We start from the raw sequence: 12,558 nt of genomic DNA on the forward strand, positions 1-12,558 counted from the left end.
CACACACACACACACACGCACACATATACATATATATGTGCACATGCACACACACATACGTTTGTATGTATAAATTATGTATACTTTAAATCACTCAGTGTGTACACATATGTTGCATGTAATAGATTGTTGTTGTTATTAAAGTATCATTTGGGGGCTACAATAACTGTTGTAACACGATGTGTCCTAGAAGTATTTTAAAAGGATTCTTTATTGCGTTTTTGTTATACATTGTCTTGGAAGAAAGGATTACTAGAATATTCAAAAGCAAAATTTTGCTTTTCTACCAAGGAATTTCCTGATGACTTTGATGAAGCCCAACTTTGAAATTTTTAAAGGAGATTCCAATGGTCAACGTTTAGGAAATTCTGTCACAAATAATTCATAACTTTATCTAATCTCCTTTTAGTTTTGAACATCTTCACATTTTTGCATTTATATTATTGTCTAAAAATTTGTTTAAGTATATGTTTCTATAACCGTAAAAAATTTTTAAAGCAGATTTGTAGATTCCAATGTTTGTTTTTTGTTTGTTTGGTTTTTTTTTGTTTGTTTGTTTGTTTTTTGGCTTTCTCTATCATAGCACCAATTTGAATTCCAGAACATAGTAGATACTTAGTTATTTGCTGAACTGAGTTAAACTAAGAAGAGTTAAGATTATTTTGCTCATCATGAGCGTGTTAAAACATCCAACAGGAATTATATATCATCTACAGTAAGTTCTCTGTACTCTAGTTTCAAATTTATGATAATTGGATATCTTTCATTAGGCAGAGATAATTCATTCCTTTTCTTCTTCTTTTTTTTTTTTTTTTCTCGGTTATGTAGTGGCAACCTTACCTATACTAGCATATCTTGAGAAATGTCCATAAGCATTAAGTTTCTTTATCTATAAATCAAAGGGTAGANAATTTATGATAATTGGATATCTTTCATTAGGCAGAGATAATTCATTCCTTTTCTTCTTCTTCTTTTTTTTTTTTCTCGGTTATGTAGTGGCAACCTTACCTATATCAGCATATCTTGAGAAATGTCCATAAGCATTAAGTTTCTTTATCTATAAATCAAAGGGTAGAGAGGAAAGAAAACCAGAGAATACATTGAAATTGTGGCTCTTTAACCAGGTGTCACCACTATCTTGCCACCTCCTCAACTAAAATGCTAGTATGGCTACTATTCAACTTGACTGTATTTACCAAAATAAATTCTTAAAAAAAAAAAAAAAAAACTGTGCTTTTATGTGAAAAATGTTCCTCATCCTGTTTCAGTGAGGCTTCCTTCCAAATGCTGCCTATAAAAAATCTTTTACTAAAGTCACCAGGCTTCCATGTTGTCAAATTCAATGTTTCCTTTTCCGCAGCATTTAACACAGCCACGGATGCCGCAGCATCTTAATTTTCCTCCTACCTGCAGGGGATACTTTGACGTAGTCTTCTCTGTAGAATGTTCTTCCTCTTAGCTGTCTTCTAATGTCAGAAACTTCAACGCTTAATCTGAATTGGACCCTTTTCCCTTTCTATCTGTGTGTACTCACAAAGAAACTCAAGTCCCAAGGCTTTGATGACATTTGCCAACGACTTCCAAATGTATACCTTTGGACTTGGTTGCTCCTCAGAACCCCGGAGTCATATACCTCAAGGCCTGCTCGGATGCTGTTATGTCGATATCTAAAATACATCTCTACTTGTACTTGGCTCACACTGACTTTTAATCTTTGATTTGCAAACTTGTCTTCCCAGTTTGTATTGACAATACCAAAAGTAAAAGTATTCTTGATTCCTCTCTTCTGCTTACCTCCCTTCGCTAAATCTTCAAGCTTTGTTCATTTTACTCTCCAAAATATATTCCAAACCTGACCACATTATTTTTCTCCAAAACTACGTACATTTGCTCAAATCAGCACATCTTATCTAGAATTCTATACCTTAGACCTGATTTCCCTTTGCAGCCCCTCCCCCAATTATTCAACACAAAAGGCAAAAAGATCTTATACAAAATGGAACATCTTATTGTCTTGTTTAAAACCACTCAATGTATTACCTTCTATGTGTAGAATAAAACTTAAACAATTTTACTGCATTACAAAGCCCTATCCAGCCTGGACTTTCATTTTATTCTATGCTTCCTCCTAAAACTCCACTTTAGGCATGCTGATCATTTTTGTCTTCCTTGAGTTTATCAGGTTGGTTGTGACCTCAGGACCTTTGCATTAGCTCTTTTTTTCTGCCAGGAATAAACTTTTGCCTGAATTTTATATAACTGGATCTTAGATTAAAAATCATCTTCTCAGAGATGACTTCTTTGACTACCTAATCTAAGGTAGCCCATCACATCACTGCATCTTAATTCCTTACTTACTTCTAAATAATATGTAATATACTTGATATATTGTTATTATTTTCCTATGAATTGCTGTTTGCTTTTTTTAAATCTGCTTATCCCCTTTAAATGTAAGTACCCCCAGTTAAGGACTTTGTTTTATTCAATGCTGTACTCCCCAGAATCTAGAATAGTCTGTTCTACAGTAAATGTTTAATAAGTACTAGTTAAAAGAAAAAACTATAAATGTATATTAAGGACGGTCATGGTTTTATCTTTTAGTAAAGGCTGACTTTCAAAATGAGGAGTTTGAGCTATATGATTTATAATTATTTTTTCATTTCTCAATCATCTTCTGAAAATTAGAGAAAAATTATTTTTCTTTGCCAAAATGCTTGAAGCTAATCATTTTTATCAGCACAGGACATATGCTATAACAAATTATATATCTGATTTGAAACAATGTTGCATATATACGTTGCCAGTATATAAGAGGGTACTTCAAAAAGTTCATGGAAAGATTCACATTATCTTTTAATTCTACTTTTCTACAAACTTTTTGAATTACCCTCATATTTTTTGTTGCCCAAATCTCTGCTTGTCTCAAAACCATTTGGTAAAATCCCTATCTGGTAGTTGGTGTGGAGATTTTTAGGAGCCAATTTCTCTTCTGTTTTACCTTTTTTCTTGACCCTCAATGGATTGACTTGGTCAAGCTTTTATGTTCTTGCCACTTATGGTTAAATTAAAACCCAATAAAACCATTGAAATATGCTTTTATTCATATGCTAAATGAATAACATGCACAGAAACATCTTTTTTTCGTCTGATTTTACTTTTACATTTATTAGTTAAAATACTTTTATTAAGTATCTGAGAGGGGCGCTGTGGAGGAGACAAAGATGAATTTGAAAAATCAATCCTTGCTTTTTAACATGGGGTGAGTTTAAATATACCAGGTGTTTGAGGAGGAACTACTCTCTCTTTACTATTATCTATTTTTCCATTTCAATAATAGAACCTTCTACTTTTAGTTGAACGTCACCATTTCTCCTACAGTCCTTTAATGGAATGATGACTGTAACTTGTGGTCTTGTCCCACAGGAGATTAACTTTCAGTCCTCTGACTCTTTCTTCCCCTTTCCTCTTCTTCTAGCAAATGAAGAAACTGGAGTTTTGCCTTTGAACTCAGAGAAGGAAACCATGTGCTGAAGACAGAGCTCCCTCGCAGCCCAGACCACTTACCTGTTACACTAGTGAGAAACAAAACTTCTATCTTAGTTAAGACATTTTACTTCGGATTGTTTTGTTACAGCTGCTTAGACTGTATATAAATAATACAGTTCTCAGTAAATATGTAAATTTTTTCATGCCAAATTTCAAATATGTGAGTACAAATTGAATTTTAGAACAAAGTCTGTAAGTCAGGAATCACCTATAATATTTTATTTTAGGTATGTGTGTGTGTATACAAATTTTTTTTTTTTTTGATGGTAAGTAATGGACAAGTAAGAACAGAATGTGGCTGCAAATGGGCTTGAGGGACATTTTGGGTGATGAAATGATCTAAAATTGGATTATGGTACTGGTTGTATAATTCCATAAGTTTACTAGAAATCATTGAATTGTACATCCAAAACGGGTTAATTTTTGTTATGTAAACAAGAAAGTGAAGTGTTAGGCATTTTTATGGTTTATTTATTTATTATTATTATTATTACTTTTTGTCCTTTTTGGGACCGGCCGCACCGCGCTCAGCCAGTGAGCCCTGTGAGCTCACCGGTCATCCCTATACAGGATCCGAACCCGCGGCGGGAGCGCCGCTACACTCCCAGCGTCGCACTCTCCTGAGTGCGCCACGGGCTCGGCCCTATTTTGTTTTATTTAAGTACATTAACAATTTTTCATGGTCCATTCCTGCAGTTAATGCATTTAAAAATTAGGAAAGAACTATAAAGTAAAAATTCGGGATAACTTTTCTACAGACAGCAAAAGTTATTGTCATCTTTATTTGAATTTTATTTTCTTTGTGAAAGCCACATTTCTGTCATGAATACAATTCTACCATACACCTATACTTACTCACTCAAAGATTGTCTACAATGATTTGGATAAACCAAGTAGTTCTAATTCCTGCACAAATCTATTAGACTAGACATATTTGGAGAAGGAATAACAGTAGTATATCCTATAAACAGCAAAACTTAAGATAAATAGGAATATCAGAACAGGGTGGAAATAACAAGTGTTTTATAGATATATTTAAGTACCTTCAGACAATGTTGTTGTATATGGGTTTCTAGGGAATTACAAGCCAAATGAAAATTTTGCAATCAAGTACAGGTTGGTTTTCTTGAAGTACAACCTTCATGTAGACCATAAAGCAAAGAGACAGTTTCAAACCTATACTCTTTTTGGTCTCATCCATAGATACAAAATTAGTGCCACTAGTGGTACTGGCATCTTCAAGCACAATGAACCATGTCATATTCTACCAAAAACTTTCCACAACTCCCAACATCATCCATATGTCTCCACTGAAACTTGTGACTTTATGACAATTCTACTTTTCAATAATTTGCCAAATGATCCATTTTTCTTATTATATTCTGAGTTCCTAAAAGAGGAGAAATAAAGTAGTGTTTCAGGGCTGCTGTTGTTGTTTTTGTCATTGAAGTCCCATATAGTTATGACTATGGCTATGGCACATGGCAAATAATATGCATTTGGTAAATTCCTATTGATGTTGTACAAATTTTCAAATCTAAAAGCAGAAATTAGTCCATCTACAAAAGGGAAAGTCCATCTGCCACTGAACTCAATTTTCCCTACTTAAATACAAAAAATCCCCAAATGATATTAAGATTTTTTCAGATTACAAAGGAAAATTAACCCCTTTGAAAGTTATACATTTGAGGGTACCTACATTTCAAAGAAACAAATAAAACAATAAATCTCAGTCTTTGAGAGATGTTCAGAATCTAAATTCACCTAAGGAAGTCAAGAAAATGCTAATTTTGGCTTATCAGACATAATTTAATAACAATCCAAATATTCCTAAATTTCTCTAAATAAACTTCTAAATTTAATTCAGCTACAAATAAAAGCATTTCTACCTATCTGCTGTAATATTTTTTACATTATATATTTATTACACTGGGAGTCAATATATTCTCTTGATTTTGAAAACTTGAACTATATAATTGCACAAGCTATATGAAGCATATGCGCGCGCGTGTGTGTGTGTGAGAAAGAGATGCTGCTTTCCTTATTTGCAAAAGCAAGTTCTTTGTTTACAAGGAAAAGTAAGAGAAAGAATGTGGGTAATTCAGTGAATAGAATGATAGAAAGCATATATGATGCGTCAGTAGCATCGTCCATTGCAATGAAGAATAGAATTTTTATCAATGTTCCTTGTCCTGGAGTGGCACTTAAAGAGTAAATCACATCGCTGATTATAGTCTATAAAAAGATTTTGGTGTCTTCTAATGGAGGTAATTATTTTTCTGGTTCTTCTGTGTAAAAGAATTCAGACATACTGATTATCAGTCATATTAACTCAGGAATAATATATGTTCAGCTAAGTTACAGCCCTTGATCATGTCACATGAAGTTACAGAATATCGGAAAGATTTCCCTGATGTTATAAAGTTCAGTAACAAATTACAGAGAAAAATATATATTTTGTTCTCATCAAAAATAAATTTTAATATTTGAAAGAAATAATACATTTTAATTTCTACATAATATAACCTGGGACTGCAGGAAATTAGAAATGTCTTATAACCTTGGATTATGCAGAGCAGGTAACTAGATACAAAATCTTTTTGCTCTTTCCTTACTGTATGGGGATACTTCTTAGTTTGGATCTTGGTAAAGTTTACTGTTCACCCAACAAATCCCATGTACCAAATTGTCTCCAAAATACCCGTAATTGATATCAAACTGCCCAGATCCTTGTATGTAAAAGAGGTTAACTCCACTTCCTAAGAAATACATAATGGCCAAAAAAATTATAAGAAATAAATGGATACAAGAGAGTCAAAGAATATATCCTTACTTTGAGATCAGTAACAACCAGTTGAAAGAATTTTTCTCTTTCCTGTCAGAATCTGTGGCATTGTGAAAATTCAGCCTTGGGCTATGAAGGTAGCCTTGAGGTGACTAGAATCCTTAAGAACACTTTCTGAACATCAAATATTGAAACACTTGATGTCAAGTTATAAGAGTTGATGCTTACTATTATGAAATATGGGATAGCTAATATGATCAAATTTAATTTTGGCCAGCTATTGTTGACTAAAAAATGAATTTGAGGTTTGATAATTGGAATATATGTTAGTTCCAAATTTTTCTTTTCAAAGACATTTTATATGAAGGCACCAATCTACATGAGTTGAGTCACTTCAGATAAAGTATTTCAAATTTAATATACATTATAATCAAGCCATGTTTGATCATACAAATAGTGACTAAATTGATCTGCGGCAAATACAGATATAAAATCTAAATCTGAAAGCAGTACTTAGGAAAGTTTACATAACATAGATTTATTACTATTGCTTAAGTTCAAGCTCAGTATGAAGTAAGACTTTTCAACTGAAGATACAAGAACAAATGAGAAACCATGGTGAAATATATATAAATAAATGCTCTTTAATGTGCACCTCTCCTAAGAGGGACAATTTTCAACCCAGCTTTGTAACTGATATGTGAGATGTACAATGGAAAAAGAGGCAGTAAGGGCACAGGAAAGATGTGTTTATTTGTCTCACAAGAGTTGAACTGTACTTACTAGCTAGCTACTTGTGAATGATTAATGAAGTAGAAGAAAAAACATAGAAAGAAAAAAAGAAGAAAAGGGAAAATGCCCTCCATTCCTCAGATAACAGAAATAGGAAAACAGTGGTACTCATTGCCCAGAACATTACTTAAAAATTTCTCAGCATACAAAAGTCAAACTTAAGAGAACAATGCTCGCTTATTTATGGTATTTATTTAAATCACTTTTCTTCTGTTTTGAATTTGAGGGAAATTGATGTCAGATTAAGGAAAAACATTTTCTCAGTCTGACTGAAATAACAAACTACTCTTGAGGTTGTTTTCCCCTACAGAAATTAAAGGAATTTTACCAAGTTTTGTTGCGACACTGAAAATTTAGATTTGAAAATTCAACACCACAGATGTAATCACAGCCAGACACTAATTAAGCATCGGGCCAAGTTTGGTCCTAGGAACGCATGTACATAATTTGTGATTTTAGTGGGAATCATCTGTGTGATTTCAAGGGCAGACTTTGGCCAAACATTTATTTAAGGATCCAGGGAGAAAATGTTTCCAAAGATATATGGCATCTTTATTTAGTAATATTTACTTACATATAATCCTTTTTTAATTTAGATATATTGTGGGTAAAACTATATCCATTTTCTGATATTTCCCATATTCACTGAAAGACAAATACTTTTTATTATCTTCAACTTTTTTTTTTTTACTATTTTGTACTATTATACAAAAGAAGAAAAAACAGAAGGAATACACAAGCCTCTGCATGAAAGTTTTCATTTCTCAAGTTCTTAATATTTCTAGGATTATCTCAGGATAGGTTTTGGGTGTTGGGGGAATATGTGTGAGGAGGTGTATAGAGGCCATTCACTTTCAGCAAGTTTTGCTGGGAAATCACCACTTACGGAAGTTGCTTCAGATACTTATAGCAAGTTTTGTTTTTCTCTCTATGGCTTTTAATTTGCTTCAGTATTTGGTGGTATAAAGGGGGAAACGAGGGTTATTTTAAATTGTGTCTGGATATGATCTGAGAATTGTCTGTGCTTCAATCTTCTTATTTCCTTTCTCAAGGAAATTTGTTCAGCTCCATGTCTCTGAATTCTTGTCTCTGAACTTGAGCTAGGTGACAATTTCTATGAGAGCTGCTCTGTAAACTATGACAAGGACATAAGCAGTTGGACCAACATTGAAAATGAAATATACATTAGTATTAACAAACAATAAATTAATAATAAATTAATAGACTTCAGCAAGTTTCCTCATCTCTCTAAGACTCATTTTCTTTTGTCTATATAAAGGAGATAACAACAATTACCCACAGCATGACTGTAATTACCAAAACAGCAACAAGAAAAATTGTGTGCAAAGTGCCTAGACCAGTGTTAAATACATAATAGGATGTTGATTATTTTTATTGTTCTTGTTGCTTGTTCACATTGTTGTTGTTTCTCTTCCTCTTATTCCTTTGAGGATGATAATGATTATAACCTTGGATTCACAAACTATATAACTTGTACAGTAGTGCTTTACGTATTTTAATGCAGATATTACAAAGTTTAAGTCATGTTTATTGCCTAACATTTTCAGCTATGTAATAATAATAAAGGCAAATAATTTTTTAGCAATTCTAAGAGACCACATATAAAAGTTAATTTTTCCATATTTAAGATTTCTTTTGTGTGTCAGGATTTTTACAGCCTGGGACTGATGAATCCACAATTAATGGTTTCCTACACATTTTCCCTTTCTTATTGAGAGGTAATGGTCACCTGAAATTCACTGGGTCTCAGAGGGTTAGGTAATATGCTTTCAGTAGAGTTTCTATGCAAATTTTATAAAGGATCACTCTTCTCAGGAAAAAGATCACTCTTCTCAGGAGGGCTAATAGTGCATCAAAGATTCCATAATCAAAGGAAGCGGGTAAAGCAGCAGGTCATGTCCAAAACAAAGGACACTGCCAGCCACATTCGGAATTGTGATTTCCTGTTACTGGAAGAATTTCAATTGGTGAAGGATTGGACCCTCTATTTTTCTACAGAACACAAGTCTGACCGTTAGCTCCAGTGTTCTTTTCACTGTGACTTTGTTCTGATATTCTTCAATACCCACACTATCACAAACATCACCATGCCTAGTACTGTCTAGTTAGAAATGAGAAAATGGATTTCTCTCTCCCTCTCTCTAAATAAACACTTTCACAGAGTATACTACAAGGTGAAAACCAGAAGCCGAACCCAACATTTAAAGGCAATAGTCAGTCAGTGAATACTTGGGCATAACCATCCATCACAAGCACTCACCAAAAGATGGCTCACTTTAGACTACACTGTTACAATCTCCTACGGTAAAACTTATACTTGTCCTGGATCAGTCAAGTAATATCTCAAGAGAATGTGTTTGTAGGCTGGCTGCTTGGCTCAGTTGGTTAGAGCAAAGAGTTGATAACAGCAAGATCAAAGTTTTGGATCCCCTTACCAGCCAGCCACCCTCACCCTGCCAAAAAAAAAAAAGAGAGAATATATTTGTAAATTGTAAATTCATATCCCAAAAAAACACAGCATACCAGAGAAACAGAAAAAAAAAAAAAAAACAGTTGGTAAATCAGGTATTCTAAGTCAACTATGCTCATTACAATTAAGTGGAGTTCAAAATTAATTTTGGTTATAGTCAATGTGGCTGAGACCACATGCTATTCTTCTTTAAGACAGTTATTTTCTATTTAGAAAAACAAAATAAACAACAGCTACAATGTGCAAAGTAAAATGGTTTTCTTTTCCCAAGGTGAAATTTCAAATTATGTTAATCATCAGCAAGTGTTAATTAAATTATTGCTCATTGGTCCTTATCCCTAACTTTTACACCATGTCTACAATATTACTTATTTTTTTGTTAACATTACCCGGTGATTCAGAAGGATGAAAGCAAGTGCCTGGCTCTATCCCTAAATGTCAACCGTTTAAGTGGTTTGACTTTTATTTTCTATTTACTTTGGTCAGTGTAAATTTCTATGGGTTTTGCTGGTTGGGGGAAAGGGGATTTGAGGATCTGTAGTTCTTGGTTATTAATATTTGACTTTGTTAGTGCTATCTATTTACTATATGACTTGTGGGAAAAAAAAAAGAAGAAATCAGATATTCGTTCACAGCCCTTAAAATGCATGGGGAGTGTGATCACACATTGGGCCTGCAATCTCTATATATTACTGGTTTCTTTAGTGTCACATTCAAGTACAAATGGCCTTTGATCTTTTATATATTTTACCTTTCTGACTAGAGTAAATGTTTATAGAATCAGGGATTGATAGTCTTTTCTAAACACATTATACCTACAGTATTTAACTTTTTCCTTAAGAAATGTCACTGTGTGTTAAAAGCATGGCCAATCCATCCCATGATTTGGTTTTGGACCACACGACCTATAAACATATTATAGGACTGTGTGTATGTAGCCTTCCGTGCCATCATCCTTTGAGATAATGGCATTGTTTAAATATCCCCTACACTGAACCCAAGTTACCAATGAGCACTGCAGAAAACAACCCTGAGCAGAGAAAACAGGGTGTTCTGACAGATACTATTCATAAGTTGAGACACTCTCCTACCACTGGGATCTATTTAACTACTTGGAATTGCCATCCTGTACATGCCTGGTGATAGGGATAATTCATAGACTACAGTGGATTAAAAGAAGTTAGTTTTTTTCCTCTCTGTTCTGAATGGTGTATATTTATTACTTCCTGGTGTCACCTTGTGCACAAAGCAAATCATCTATTTTCTGTCTCAGTGAAAATATTTAAACAACTAGTCTGAATTTTACAACTCCAATCCAAAACTTTTGAGAGCTTTGGGCTTCTTAGCTATAGAGCTCAGCAATACTCCTAGGTGGGTTAATGGGATGAAATAGCCTCAACAATCTCCAGGCTTACTCTTTATTCTTGTGGCAAATAAGAGATAATAATTTATTTCTCAAAGTTTGTGGGATGTATCTGGTTGCTCTGTCCACATAATTTGCCAGCATTTCACAGAATGGGCCAGGCCTTGAATTTTAAACAGTCAGTCTCCATAGGTTACAAGAGGGTAGCATACCAGTCCTTAACTCCTCTTGTACTGATTCCTCTGAGGGGCAATTATCATATCACAAATGTAGTGCAGTAAATTACTCTTAATGGTCATCAAGTTCAAGGCTTGTCACATTAAATAATGAGAGTGTGACTGTAAATTCAAATGTATGTGTAATGTCATTCTGTGAAAATGAAGATTGTGCCTGGTTGGACCCTAGCATGGATATGAGAAAGAAGCCATTACCCAAGTCTATCATGGATTTCCAATCACTTGTAACCTACTGTACGTCTGGTACTTCTCCTGTAGTCTTTACCATCATGGGCATGTCCAAAGAAATAAGGGGGAAGTGCCTTATTTGATCCCTGATAATGCACTAGTGGCTTACACGAACAATCCACTTTATATACTCTCTACACAGGCTGATAAAAAGGGAGTTAAGAATACTTACTTGACTCCATCTATTCCCATTTTTTTCTTTTTTTTTGGCAGCTGGCTGATTTGGGTATCTGAACCCTTGACCTTGGTGTTATAACATCATGCTCTAACCAGCTGAGCTACTGGTCAGCCTTCATTTTTTAAATTGTGATATCCACGACAGACTTGGGCAATTCCAAAGATTTTAGTTTATCACGTCCAATTAAAATTGAGGAAAGGGCTGACTCTTGTGAGTGTGGTAAGGCCAGGATCCCTCACTGACACACAATTTCCATTCCAATTATATCTTCAGATAGCAACAACGTAACCACAGAATATTTAACATTTTCTCCAGTCACATTTTCTAATTTGTAGCACGATTGTCATATCATTGCCCACCACAATCGCATCTCTATAACTTCGGTTTTACCCTTGATCTTTTAGAATGCTTTCCTTCTATCCCCCATGGGAATTACTATACAGTGAGGGAGTGTATACAGTAATTTAAGAAGTCTTATATGCAATTCCTGGACCATTTCAAAGCAAAAGGCCTTGGATCCCCCACCAGGGGTAGGGGGAATAGATTCCAATCTATCCATTAATATTTTTCAAATCTATGGCTTTAACTGATGGGGTCAATTTAGCCCTTGGCTTAAGTAGTTTTCATTCTAAATCATGAGCTTCATGATAGTGTTTGAATCCTTCCACGCTGCAATATATTGACAAAATTGAGGGGGTACATTAAGAGATATGGGAGGAGCCAAGCAGTTTTATAATTTCCCCAACAAGCCTCTAGAGCATCCTATGGGTTCTATCACGGCAGCCCCATCAGTTTCCTTGTTCTTCCTATTTTTCAAGAGTCATATGAACAACTTCACCCAGCTAAGGCAGTTATTGGGCCCTCTCCCCACTTTTCTCTTTTTTTTTTTTTTTGTCTTTTTGTCTTTTTCCGTGTCCGGCAACGGGATTGCAACCCTCG

Source organism: Galeopterus variegatus, unplaced genomic scaffold (genome assembly GCF_000696425.1).
Source record: "Galeopterus variegatus unplaced genomic scaffold, G_variegatus-3.0.2 Scaffold759, whole genome shotgun sequence".
Taxonomy (NCBI): Eukaryota; Metazoa; Chordata; class Mammalia; order Dermoptera; family Cynocephalidae; genus Galeopterus; species Galeopterus variegatus.